This window comes from Cynocephalus volans, chromosome 8, assembly GCF_027409185.1.
Source record: "Cynocephalus volans isolate mCynVol1 chromosome 8, mCynVol1.pri, whole genome shotgun sequence".
Taxonomy (NCBI): domain Eukaryota; kingdom Metazoa; phylum Chordata; class Mammalia; order Dermoptera; family Cynocephalidae; genus Cynocephalus; species Cynocephalus volans.
In genome coordinates, this window is record NC_084467.1 from 53,033,895 (window position 1) to 53,047,455 (window position 13,561).

Sequence of the window (13,561 nt, forward strand, 5' to 3'; positions counted from 1 at the left end):
ATCAGCATGTATACTTCTGTACTATTTTATCTCATGTATAGATGTGTGTAACCACCACAATCAAGACAACTGTTTTATCACCACCAAGAAACTCCCTCATGCTCCCTTTTGAGAGCCAGACCTGGTCCTTAACCCTTGTCAAATACTAGCTCTCCATTTTTGTAACTCAGTCATTTCAGGAATGTTCTGTATATGGAATCTCAGTATGTAACTTTTTCAGATTTGCTTTTTAAATTCAGTATATAATGCCTTTGAGATTTAAACTGTTAGGTTAGGGCTGCTGGAGTCTTTTTCTGGTTACCCAGCTCCCAGGTAATGAGCCTTCCCCAGTAAGAAGTGAGGACCATTTGGCTATCCAATGGGTGTTTTTTGGTAAGGGTGTGGCAAAGTGCTGAGAGCCTCCGGTAAAATGCTGAGGGTAAAGGGAAAGGGTCCAGCTCTGGGCAGAGCTGAACCTGTGCGGGCTCACACTGGCTGAGGAGAATTTGGGGCTCTTCCTTACTCTAGGTTCAGTGACTTCACCGTGACCGCTTGCAATTGTTCATGGTGGATATCAAACACAGAAATGCTACAAAGAGGGGTGTTTACGTCTAATAGATGGAAGCAAAAGACCAAGAGAGGTGTCGTGGGAGGTGGTGAAGTGACTTAACCCCTCCTGGATGGTCTGGATTGAAGAGGGGAGGAGTAGACTGGGGACCTCTATCCTGTGAGAACTGGTAGGTGGAGTTGTTGACAAGGCGCCTGTCCACACTTTTCAGTAGTCACTCCTGGAACAGTAGAGTAGGTGGTTGTACTGGGTTAAATAGTGTCCCCCAAATTCATGTCCACTCAGAACTTCAGAATGTGACCCTACTTGGAAATAGGGTCTGCAGATGTAATTAGGTAAATTAGAATGAGATCATACTGAATTAGGGTTGGCCCTAAACCAATGACTGGTGTCCTCATAAGAAATGGAAACAGGAAAACACACACACGCATGCACACACAGATGCAGACCACCCACCTCCCCCGCCCCCAGAAGGCCACGCGAAGTCGAGGCAGAGACTGTAGGGAAGCATCTATAAGCCCAGGAGCACCGTGCACTCCCAGCAGCCAGCAGGAGCTAGAAGAGGCAAGGAAGGATCCTTCCCTGGATCCTTAGGACTGAGCACGATCCTGCCAATAACTTGGTCTCAGAATTCTAGTCTCCAGAATTGCAAGCGAATACATTTTTGTGGTTCTAAGCCACCTAGTTTGTGGTACTTTGTTATGGCGGCCCTAGGAAACAAATACTGTGGTCATGAGCCCAGTTGATCTTCAAAGCACCTCTGTCCCCTAGACTAACCACCTGTTCCTGTGAGGATAGTGGTGGTGGAGGATTAGAGGAAGCCAAGCAACGAGAATCAGCTGATGCCACCAGTTTGCGAGACAGACAAGCTGCACCCCTGCGGGATCCTCCAGCAAGGGCGCTGGAGAGTTAGAGGGAACCTGTAGACCACAAATGCTTTGCCTCTTCTTTGAGAGTAGGCAGGCGTTTAAAATTTGTCTGTGGTCATTTCCACCAAGCAGGCAGCATACTCCAGGCTGTTAGGGACTGTGACATCCATCTCGCTTGGACTCGATACCAGGGGTCTGAACACCTTAATGCCAGGATAGACATTCTGTGACCTCATATGGTCTTAGTGGGAAAGTCAGACCTTAAAGAAGGAATTTTAAGAAGGAGTTACAAGAAAGGGGAAATATAGTGTTCTCTGAAAACCTGCAGGAAGAGGATTGAGGAGCCTGAAGTTTTATCTGAGGAAATACTTAAGATAAGATGAAGCATTTGGATTCCCTTACCAGCCAGCTGCCAAAAAAAAAAATTTTTTTTAAGATGTCTAGAAATGTGGATATAACAGCCACACCCAGTTTGGGAATCAAAGGAGACATGTTTTAATTTCTCTGCTTAATTTGCACAAGAAGAATAGTGATGTTTCACTTTGGTCAATTCTTAGGGTTACAGCAATGCAGATACCCCTTGAATCTGAAAAATAAACAATTCAAGCTTCTTAAAGTCAATAATTTAATATTTGTTGCTGCAGAGGTCTCTGTGCAGGAAGGTAAAGTCTTCAAACCAAACAAGATGACAAAATAGAGGTTTCTAAGCCTGAGGCCAATGACTGAAGCAGAATCAAAAGGTGACAATTTAGAGAACTCGGGTTTCTATGATATAACAATTATATCTATATCGTAATCGTGCAAGTACAGGGAAGCGGGGAATCAGCCACAGTTTACCATGGAAACATCACAGCTATTAGAATATTGACTTTTTAGGGGGCCGGCCCGTGGCTCACTTGGGAGGGTGTGGTGCTGACAACACTCAGTCAAGGGTTAAGATCCCCTTGCCGGTCATCTTTAAAAAAAAAAAAAAATTAAAAATTAAAAAAAAAAAGAATACTGATTTTTTAAAATTACTGTACTTTGGTGTACAATTTTAGAGCACAATAAATTTTATTTTCTGCATGTGTCCTTTAGTAAATGGTATCTTTTCATTAAAAGGCTTTGTAACCATTATTTTAATTGCTGCACAATTTTTCAAATGAATGTACCATAATTTGTTAACTCTTTCCCATAAAACTAACCCTTGGACGTTTCAGTTACTTTAAGTTTCTAATAACCATATAGAGAGAGATAGGAATTTGTATGGATAGAAGTGTTTCCTTTAGTCCATTCCCTTCTCTGCCCCATTCCTACAGTGGGACAGGCTAGTGGGGCTGGAATTAATGGATCAAAGGTCATGGACATTTTACGTTTTTTGTTAAATATTACCCATATTTCTTTCAAAAACTTAGTGATTTATACTGATTCAATTGAGAGTACAAGCTTCTTGCCTCTTGCTGCTAACAAAGGGTATAATTAAAAACACATTTTAATGGAGAAAAAAACGGTATCTTGTAACTCTGGATGTTGACTTCTAGTAAGCGTACAGCACCACTGTCTGCATTTTTACACCCATTTATCTACGTGCAGATCGTGCTATTCATTTTGGATCTCTAAATGTGCTTTACCTCATTTCTCCCTGTAGGGCTAAAGAATGGGGCCTGCGGGTTCATCTCTCTATCCACTGAATTTTTTATTCCCTTCTGTTTCATATTTTAGCTTTCTCTTTTATTGGTTTTAACCTTTTAATTCATTTGCATGAAGTACTTTATCATATCTCTCCATGGGGGTTCTAACATTTATTTTTAGATTTCACTTCATTTCTTTTACTAATATTTACTTTTTTTCTTTCACTTACTGTAGTTAGTTTTCAGTCACTTCTTTACTATTAATCTTTCTCTGTCACTTTAGGGTTTTCTTGTTTGTTTGCTTGCTTGCTTTTCTATGTTTTGTTGTAATTCATGCTTAGACTTAGAGTGAGGGCTGGAGAAAGGCAATTCCCTGGGGAAGAAGTGTGGAGAGGACCCTACGTGTTCACAAGTGAATTCAGAGGCCAGTACTGCCCTTGAACTCCCCCTAGTCCTAATGCCTTTCCAACTGGCTTCTCCAGAAACCCTCACCCCCAAACCCCAGCCCTCAAGAGAAGTCCAAGGAGCAGAGGGAGGACCCCACAGAGAGAGCCTGCCCACCCCTTTTCCTAGCCAAGTTCCCAGTATTTCCAAACAGTCTGGAACCCACTTCTAGGGCTTTTCAGCACCTGTTACCCATGTTACCTTCTGAGGATAGACCCCTGGTGTGCACATCCTTTGGGCCCTAAGGTTGGCCAAGGAGTGACTGTTTTGAGGGTGGCTGCTTTGGGAGAGGTGTGGACAAGTCTGGACATCCACTTGTGTGTACCAGAACCCTACAAATGTGAGAATGAGCAGGGAGTAGAAAGAGAAGGAGATGGGTTGTGGACTGAGATGGCTCTTCCCCTGTCTCCATATTCCATTATGGAACTCCAAGGGGTCTGAAAATTCTTAAAATCTGGCCCTCTGGGTCCTCATGAAGGCATATTTGCAGTAGTTTGCTGGGTTTAGTTTTTGACTATTTCGGGAGGGCGGGTGGGCCTCCATTTGTTGCTCCAGAATTAGGAATGAGTCTATCTGATTTACTGGAACCAGGGAGCTTTGAAGGGTTTTGTTTGGGGGAATGTTATGATCAAAGCTGTGCTCAAAGACTTATGTGGTAGATTTACAAAACAAAATTATTTTTTATAAGTTTAAACATTTTTTAAGGTTATAAAAAACGGAATTAAATGAGAAAGACATCAGGTAGGATGATGAAGGAGGTATTTAAAATTTAAGGGGAAAAATTAAACTCCATAAAAAAGATACAAACCAAGTCTTTCGAGGAGCCACATAGATTTGCTGCCCCTTCCATCCCAAGGTAAACAAAAACATAAAAGAATATTTTGGCCCATGATAGCAAAGCCACAAAATGTATCAGCTTAAGTTCTTCAAAGGAAACACAAAAACCTTGGAACCTTGAACTGGTGAATTTCTTACGCCGTGGCTTCTCTGGCGTGGGTAAGGTGCTGCCTGACTTCTTCTGTGGCTCTGCTCCCTCCTTTCTCTCCTCTTCCTTCTTTCTGGTTTTAAACAGAATTGTTTTTTTAAATTTTTTATCATTGTATGAGTCCATTTCTGTTGCTTAAGACAGAGTACCTGAAACTGGGTAATTTACAAAGAAGAGAAATTTATTTCTTACAGTTCAGAGGCTGGAAAGTCCGAAGTCCAGCGAACACATCTGGTGAGGGCTTTCTTCAATGCAGGTACCGCGGCAAATGGCTGAGCAAGACAGAGCTTACCGCCTCACTCGCTCTCCTTTTACAGCCGTGAGAACCTCGCCTATCACCACTCATTAAACCATCTATGGGTTTATGCGTTTAGGGTGGTGCAATCCTCAGTCTAATGACCTCTTAAAGGGACTCCACCTTTCAATTACCATAATTGGATTTCCCACCTTCATAAGGCTGTTGCAATGAAGATGAAGTTTCCAATCATGAATTCTGGGGGACACATTTAACCCACAGCAATCATCAAAGCTAAAGACAGCAAAAATAAAGAAATAAATAAATAACAGAATTATCACTTAAGTTTGTTTCAATCTACTGTTCACCACCTAATCATGACACCCTTAAATTATGCCAGCAGAAATTCTAAGGAACTCATTCAACCTCCTAAGCACACCAGGAAAGTGTTAATACACTGAACAGTTAGAGGAATAATGGCAATAGAATGTCTTATTTACACTTTTGAAATGATAAGAAAATTCTGAAGCAGAAACATTTGTGAAAAAAAATTTTTTTTAAGATGACCGGCACCGCACTCTCCAAGTGAGCTAACCGGCCATCCCTATATAGAGATCCGAACCTGTGGCCTTTGTGTTATAAGCACAGCAGTCTCCGGAGTGAGCCACCAGCCGGTCCGAAATTTTTTTCTTGATAAAGACTTTATAGTTGTGTATTTTACCTGCTCTTTTACCTGCCTGTAACCCTGCTGACTGGGCCAATTGTTGGGCTAGGGCTGGGTCTGGAGCTCACAGACCCCTCAAGCCCGTTCACAGACTGGGTCACAAACCCTTCACACGCCAGGCTGGGTCCCCAGACCTCTCACACGCAGGTCTATGAGCTAGGTAAGTGGCGAACAGGTCCTTGGAGCCGTACATTGGCCAGCATGGCCGTGCAGCGGAGACACCCAAGGCAGACGCCAGCCAAGCGGCAGAGCCGCTCATGCGCACTAACACCACCCACACAATTTGCTTACAAAGAATGCGCAGCACCACCCCAACCTGACCTAAGGTGAGGGGGCCTGATTAAATTATTCTATTTTCCCAACACTAATGGAATACAGTAAGTTTAGAGACCAAAATAAGCAACAGTGCTCTATAATTTATTTGAAATAAGAAAAACTCAACTGTAACTTGCTCAAGGTTTAATTTTCAAGCAAATCTAGTTGATCTTCAATATCCATCAGGACTTCTTCAGATAGGCCAACTTCTGAAGGAGCAGTGCATCCCACATGGCTCCTACTATGCAACAGGTTTTACTGTTTTATCTTTTGTGGCTGGCCAGTGCAGGGATTCAAACCCTTGAGCCTGGTGTTATAAGGCTGTGCTCTAACTAATCGAACCAAGTAGCCTGCGCACTACAGATCTCGGGATAAATGTATTTACACTTTGAACATTCAAGAGAACACTATAGAGATAGCAGTGGTACATCGCTGATTATGAAATTTCTTGCCTTCATGATTTCTTGTCTTTTTTCCAATGGATGATTTTCTTTTCTTTTCTTTTTTTTAAAGATGACTGGTAAGGGATCTTAATCCTTGACTTGGTGTTGTCAGCACCACGCTCTCCCAAGTAAGCGAACCGGCCATCCCTATATAAGATCCCAACCCATAGCCTTGGTGTTATTAGCACCGCACTCTCCCGAGTGAGCCATGGGCTGGCCCCCAATAGATGATTTTCTAAAATCTCTTTATTATCCAAGTACAGCTCATTTGGTAAAAGCTGGAGTGTCCATGAACAGTTAATAATGGGATCTGCTGCAATATTTCCCTTCGTTCAGCGCAGGATTCAAACAAAATTAATGCAAATCAGAGCGAGAGAGGCAGTTTTCCGGTCTTTTAACTTCGTAGAACAGTAGGGGGCGCCAACCAAAACATGTTTTGATAAGAAGCTCAGTTGCGTGTGATGCAGATGATCACGGACAGTCCACCCCCTCAGCCACTAGGAGAGGCTGAAAACAGGAGGGTCGTGGAAGCGGCGGTCTCCGGGCGCACAAATCACGTGGGCCACACGCCCACGTCTTGCTGCGCCCCGACCTGTGTGGGGTGCGCCTGCAGACGATGCGTGGGCGCAGGTGCAGGGAGTGGCGAGGGTAGCAAATGACACGGATGCGGCAGGTGGCCAGGCCGAGTGACGACCCAGACTAGGGCTGGAAGCCAAAGGGGTGTCCCAGCAGCAACGTTGCAAGCCTTCTCGAAGACCTTGCTGATCTGCCTTTTTTTGGGAAAAAAATTGTTATAAAAATTTCTTGATACGAAGTTAATTGTGGCAAGCATTGTGCATTTTTAAACTCCTTGAACTTAAAGCTTTTATACAACTATAAATTTTGCTGGAATTTAATAGTTGCTCACGGCTTGATTGTGGTCCTAACCACCCTGGAACAGGCTGTTTTGAATTTTAGGTGCATTTCAGAGACCTAGTTCTCCCGGGGCATTTATCTCTTGAAAGTGAAGGAAAGCCTTCCTTTCCTCAGCCAGCGAAGACGGAGCAGCTCTGACACTGTGAGACAGTGACCTAGAATAGGCTTACAGTAAGCTTTTTCTCATCTTCTTCAAATTAAAACACACAATTAAATTGTTCCTGAAAATATGTGGACTCCCTCCAAATCTATTGTTTGAAAAAGTCTGAATTCTACTAGCAAACTGTCCGAAAATTAACACAGCAGCAACTTAATGCAAGAAGCTCCCGTCTGGAAAGCAAGATGCTTGCTGGGTTACGGGGTCGGGGGGACCCAGCAAGCTCCTGCCACACACCTCTCTAGCCCCAGAGCCCCTCTCACCTCTGCCAAGGGCTTAAAAGCAGAAGCCTCTGGTCAGAGCAAAGCCCGGATGCACCACAGGCAGAAAGCTTATGGGTCTTTGGGGAAATTAATCGTTATCTGTTCATGCCTATCTATCTGCTTCCAAAATTGGATGTGGCTATCCCCCTTTCCAGACTAAAAATAGGGCTCTGCTGGGAAAAAAGATATACTCTCTGCCATTCAAGAATTTATATTCTAATTAGGGAAATTTTAATTTTAAAAAATTGTATGTGCCCAAGAGACCACCGAAACAAGTTTAAGAATTAAGTCGAGGCAACAACGATCTTAAAGCAAATGTAAACGGTTTCTCTCTTCCTTCGTTACATGTGCTCATCCACCCTCTCTGGACTGGCAGTTCTCTGAGTGGACTATGTTCTCTTTCCTCTGCCTGGTCCATATACTGTTCCTAATACCAGCAAGGCCCATCTTCCCATCCTCATCTGAAAATTTCTTTCACTTAGCAGTTAGCTGTCACCTCATCCAGGAAGTCTCTGAGCCCCAAGGCTACGTAGTGCCTAAGACAGTACAGCCTTTTTCAGTATGTTTAAGGCCAGGCAGGAGACAGGCATTTAGTGATTGAAAGGCCACATTGGTGAGCCCTGGAATATTGACAGTCCCTTATGGAAGCAGAATACTGACCAGAGCTTCTTCATTGTTGTCTGAGGTCAGGACTGGCCCGAACCTGGCAAGTTGCTGAGATGGCAGGTGAGAGTCAGTTGGCCCCACCAAAAGGCCAGTGACAAGCTATCAATTTCCTTGACAAGCTTAAGTGCTTGTCAAGTAGATCCTTGAAAATGGAAAGTCCAAACTCTTGCCTGCACTCCCTATCTTAGTTCTCCAAATTCCACATGGAAAAAAAAAATCTAAATGTATGGGATGTTTGGGGGAGTACCTAATTTTCTTGGGCAGTGACTGTGTCCCTGACCCATGAGACAATGTAGTCCTCTCCCTACTTCCCCATGGGTCTGCCCCTCTCCATCCACCTCCCTGCCTGGCCTTGATTCCATTTCATGGAGCCACAGCAAGAAACTAAAAGCAGATTAGCTCAAATTAAAGTGTCACAGCAGAGACAGTCCGTTCTACTCCTGTGGTTGCCTGAAGAGGGAGTTGCAGGTGAGGACACTGGTAACGTTTCCAAACCTGCCGCTTGTTAGGGAAAGGAGCAGGCCTGGCAGGGGTGAATGCTAATGAACGCTGGAATGGTCAAGCGGGCCCAGCAGCACTCAAATCTTATGAGGGAGAGCTGGACATCTCGGGATGGAATGAAAGAAAGGAGACCATTTTCCAGCAGAAAGAACCCAGTTCAGTGCGATTCAAGTGGTGACTGGCTTTGTCTAACCATAGGTTGGTTACAAGGGGTTGGAAGAAGCTCCCAGCACAATGGACTTGGGCTCATCTTGCAGAGCTGATTCATTATGCCCGTCCTGGGAGCATAGCTGGGGCTCCACCAAGTCAGCAGATAGTACCATATCATTTCTTCTTGACTTTGCAATGCACTCTGCTTCTTAGCTTTTAAGCAGTAGGTTTACTATCCAGTGTTTTTCTAGAACATTAAAATGAATTTTCTTAATTTCTGGTACTCAGAAATGTGTACTCAAATAAACGCATGTAAATGGTATTATTCGTGCTGAGTGGTATTTGGATTTATGTACAAAATGTAAGGGATGACTGTTGAGTTGGAATTTAACAACAAATGTAGAAGTAGGTCACCATGGAAATGGGAAGCTATGAGGGAAGGGTGTTAAAGACCTTTTTCTGTCTCCAGTGAGGTTGCTGCCCCTTCCTGATATCCCTCACTATGCTGAGCTCTGGATGGAGGCGGCAGAATGACTTAAAGAAACAAGGGAACTTCTAGGTAGGAATGGGTTGAGGCCCTTCCACAAGCCGTCTATTAGATATTCATTGGACTGGACTGTGGTGCCCTGACATCCAAGGATCCCAGAGGAGAAATCACATCAAGTGGACAGGGGGAGTTGGGGCTGTGGAGGGGGACCCGTGGGGATCTCAGCTAGGGGACTGTGGGGGAAAACAGATCCCAGCACAGCAAGTGGCTAAGGCCAGAAGCCTTACTGGCCCAAGTGATGCTGGCACAATCACCTCTTATTTGTGCTCTATGGTGCTATTTGCAAATCTTAAATATATTGATTTTAACTCCTCTTTTAGATTGCTCTAGTGTCTTTACTTCCTTGGGGATTAGTTCATTCATATAAGTATGTTCTTAATGGTATCAGCCTTCCTCCTGTGCATCACAATTCTTGCGCAAGAGCTTTTCCCTCAAGTGACTTGGATTGTGGAGGTCTCCATTTGGGTTAGATCCTCAGTCGCCTCTGCCCAGGTCTTATTCTGGGCTCACTGATTCCAGATAATTTTTAAATTTATGTTAGTGGGTTGGCTTGGATTTTGTCACCTTGAAAATAGAGGCTCAGGATTCCAATGTCATGGTTCCAGTCTAGGAGGGATAACTCTGTCTTCTAGCTGAGAACTTTGGGCTAGTGGAAGGACACTCAGATTCCCATTTGTGGATGGGCAGCTTAATCTTGGCCACACCTTAAAATAGGTAGTCCAATTCTAGCTCCCCATCAAATGTCAGGTCTGTGAGTATTTTAACCCAAGCCCCTAGAACCTGTAATTGCCTCTGGTCCTCTCATGCGTTGTACTATTTCAGCTCCTGCTCAATGTATCTGACACCTGAGGAGTCTTTTTTATTGACTTTGAAACATGTATTCTTAAAATATTTTAATTCTCAAATATTAAAAAAAGTCTAGTATTTCTATGTAGTAAACATGAAATGTAGTGTTTTAGAATGTGCCCAATCTACCATCTTGACCTAGAAATTCTCATTATATTTTTAACCAGGAGTTATTTCTAATTAGATATTGCTTTTTATTATTAATTTTTATAAACAAGCTCTTATTTTTCTACTAGTTTTAGGGTGTATCTTCTCTTTAAGATATGCAATTATATAGTCTGTAAATAATGAGTTTTGCAACCTCCTATTCATTACACATTTTAATTCAGTCCTTATCTAATTGCCTTGGCAAGAACTTCTAGAACAATATTCAATAATAGTGGTAATATCAGGCACTCTCTTGTATCTGATTTTATTGGAAGTGCTTCTAGTGTTTTAACATTAAATACATCCTGCCTCTGGATGTTTTCATATGGGCTCTACCACGCCATCCATTGACCTTCCAGGTTATCCTCCCTACTGGAGATGGCCTTTTGGAGCTTACTTATTAAGATGGGGAACTATCCCTAAATATTTATTAAGAGGTTCTTTTGGACTGAATGTTCAAATTCATATGATGAAGACCTAACCACAAAGGTAATGGTATTTGGAGATGGGTCCTCTGGGAGGTGATTAGATCAGTTCGTGAGGGTGGGGCCCTAATGGTGGATTCGTGTCCTTAGAAGAGGAAGAAAAAAGACTTCTCATGATTACACACTGAACACACACCGAAGAGAGGCCATGTGAGCAAACATGAGAGAAAGCAGCTATCTACAGCCCAGGAAGAAGGCCCTCACCAGAACCTGACCATGCTAGCACCCTGATTTCATTTTATATTTTGGCGGATCCAAACCCTTGACCTTGGTGTTACAAGGCTGTGCTCCAACCAACTGGGCCAACCAGCCAGCCCTTAGCACCCTGATTTCAGACTTCCCGCCTCCAGAACTGTGAGGCAAGAAATGTTTAAGCCGCCCAGTCTGCGGAATTTTGACATAGTAGCTTGAACTGACTAAGACAGAGAGGTTTATCAGGAATGGATGTAAGAATTTTATTAAATACACTTTCAACATTAATAAAGATAATCAAATAGTTTCTCTCTTTTCACTTATTAATAATTTGTATTATTAAGTTTCTTAATATAGATCCATCCTTGATTCCTTGATTTCTGGGATGAACCCCACATGTCTTGGGGTGTTACTGTTTTAATGTGTTGCTGGTTCAAGTTGATATATATAATTTATATATTGTTTGTATATATATGTATATATTTCTTTTTTTAACACTTTTTTATCTCTATTCACAAGTAAAATTGGTCTGTAGTTTTGCCTTTATTAGGTTCTTAGATTAGTGATTTGTTGATTTTGAAAAATCAATTAATATATTTCCTTTATTTCTGTGTGCTCTTGAACAGTTTAAAAGCATCAGAAGTATCTGTTCTGGCCAGCTGCCAAAACCAAAACCAAAACAAAACGAAATAAATCTGTTCTTACAATATTTGAAAGATTCACATGTGAAATGATCTGGGGCTAGAGCTTCTAAATAAGGATTTTCTTCATTTCTTCCATTTATTAATTTGTTTAGGCTTTCTATCTCTTTCCAATCCAATTTTGTTAATATATATTTCCATAGAAGATCATCAATTTTATTTGGATTTTCAAATTTATTAGATTATAGTAGTATATAATAGTCTCTCATCTCTCTGTATTTCCTCTACTTAATGGGGCAAGTTTCCCCTTATCATTTCTAATTTTGTGTTTTTGTATTTTTTCCTTTTTCTTCTTTAGTTTAGCTACCGATACCATATTATTCAGTAATCCAGCTTTTAGATTTATAAATTCAATTTTTGTGTTTTCTTAATCATTAACTCCTCATTTTAACTTTATTGCTTTCTTTCTTCTACTTTCTTTGGATTTATTTTATTGTTTTTCTAACTTCTTGAAATAGGTGAGCTTGGCTTTTCCGTCCGCCTGCTCACCACTCCCCAGAGCGCCTCTGTCAGCTCCCTGCAGCCGCCGTCACGATTAGCTACAGGGACCTCGTCAGCCGTGGTGAGATGTGCTCCGACGTTTACAAGATCTGGGAGGGTGCGTGCTTGCTGTGCTTGGAGGTGGAGGGGAAGACAGTCAGCAGGACAGAGGGTAATATTGATACTGGCTCGGTAGGTTATAGAGGGTTAGAAATCTTGATTCCCATTTGATTATTAGATAGGGTTTTTAGGTAATGCATGTATGGGACAAAATTCCTCAGATAGGAGGCAAAAGGCTATAGCTAGGGGGCAAGAGCCCACCAAATCAATTCTAATCACTGTTTAGTGAGGGATTGTATACACTGATTATTAATATAATGGGTTCATTGGAAGATATTGTGAGAAGGAAACTCACACAGGTCTAACGCCTTTAATGTGAACAAGAGAACTGAAGCAAAACAGGGATTGTTCTGAGGGCAATAACCCTTAATACAACTAAACAAATGATGGGAAAATAGGTGAGTTAAGATTTCCAAGGACATTCAGCTAGATTAGTTAGTACATCGGGTTGTTCCACATTTTGCTTTAAGCTGTTTCTTTGAGTTTCTCAAGAAGTCAGTCACTTTAATAATTATCTTATTGTTTCTTTTGCATGTCACATAGCTTAAATTTATGACTCTTTTGATGGTATATTGTTTAAACTATTTTGAACGATGCATGCTTGGATGAAGATTGTTACATTGCCAATTTCTTTATGTTCTTACTATGATTGATTAACCATCTGTTTTTTTCCTCTAATTTCCTTGTCTTTACAATAAAAACTCAAGCAAAAACTGAATTGGGGCTGTACCCAGTTTCTCCTTATAACAGGGGAGTTGCTGAGGTGCAGTCCCTCAGGCTTCTCATTGTATTCATGTTGCTTTGAGTAATCTTTTTACATCTCTGTTACACAGCAAAAGTGTAACAGTAGGTAATGCCTCCACTGAAGACCCTGAAGGAGAAGGTACCAAAGGCACAGTAATCACCGTGTTGATATTGTCATGAACCATCACTTACAGGAAACCAACTTCACAAAAGAAGCCTACAAGAAGTACATCAAAGTTTACATGAAATCAATCAAAGGCAAACTCAAAGAGCAGAGTCCAGAAAGAACAAAACCTTTTGTGACAGGGGCTGCAGAACAAATCAAGCACATCCTTGCTACTTTCAAAAACTACCTGTTTTTATTGGTGAAAATGTGAATTCAGATGAGATGGTTGCTCTGCTGGACCACCATGAGGATGGTGTGACCCCATATATGGTTTTCTTTAAGAATGGTTTAGAAATGGAAGGAAGTTGA

At 42.0% G+C, this 13,561-nt stretch overlaps 1 pseudogene; it reads left to right on the forward strand.

Annotated features, from left to right (window-relative positions):
* Positions 1 to 6,633: 6,633 nt before the first annotated feature.
* On the forward strand, positions 6,634 to 13,561 carry LOC134384156 (translationally-controlled tumor protein-like; annotated as a pseudogene).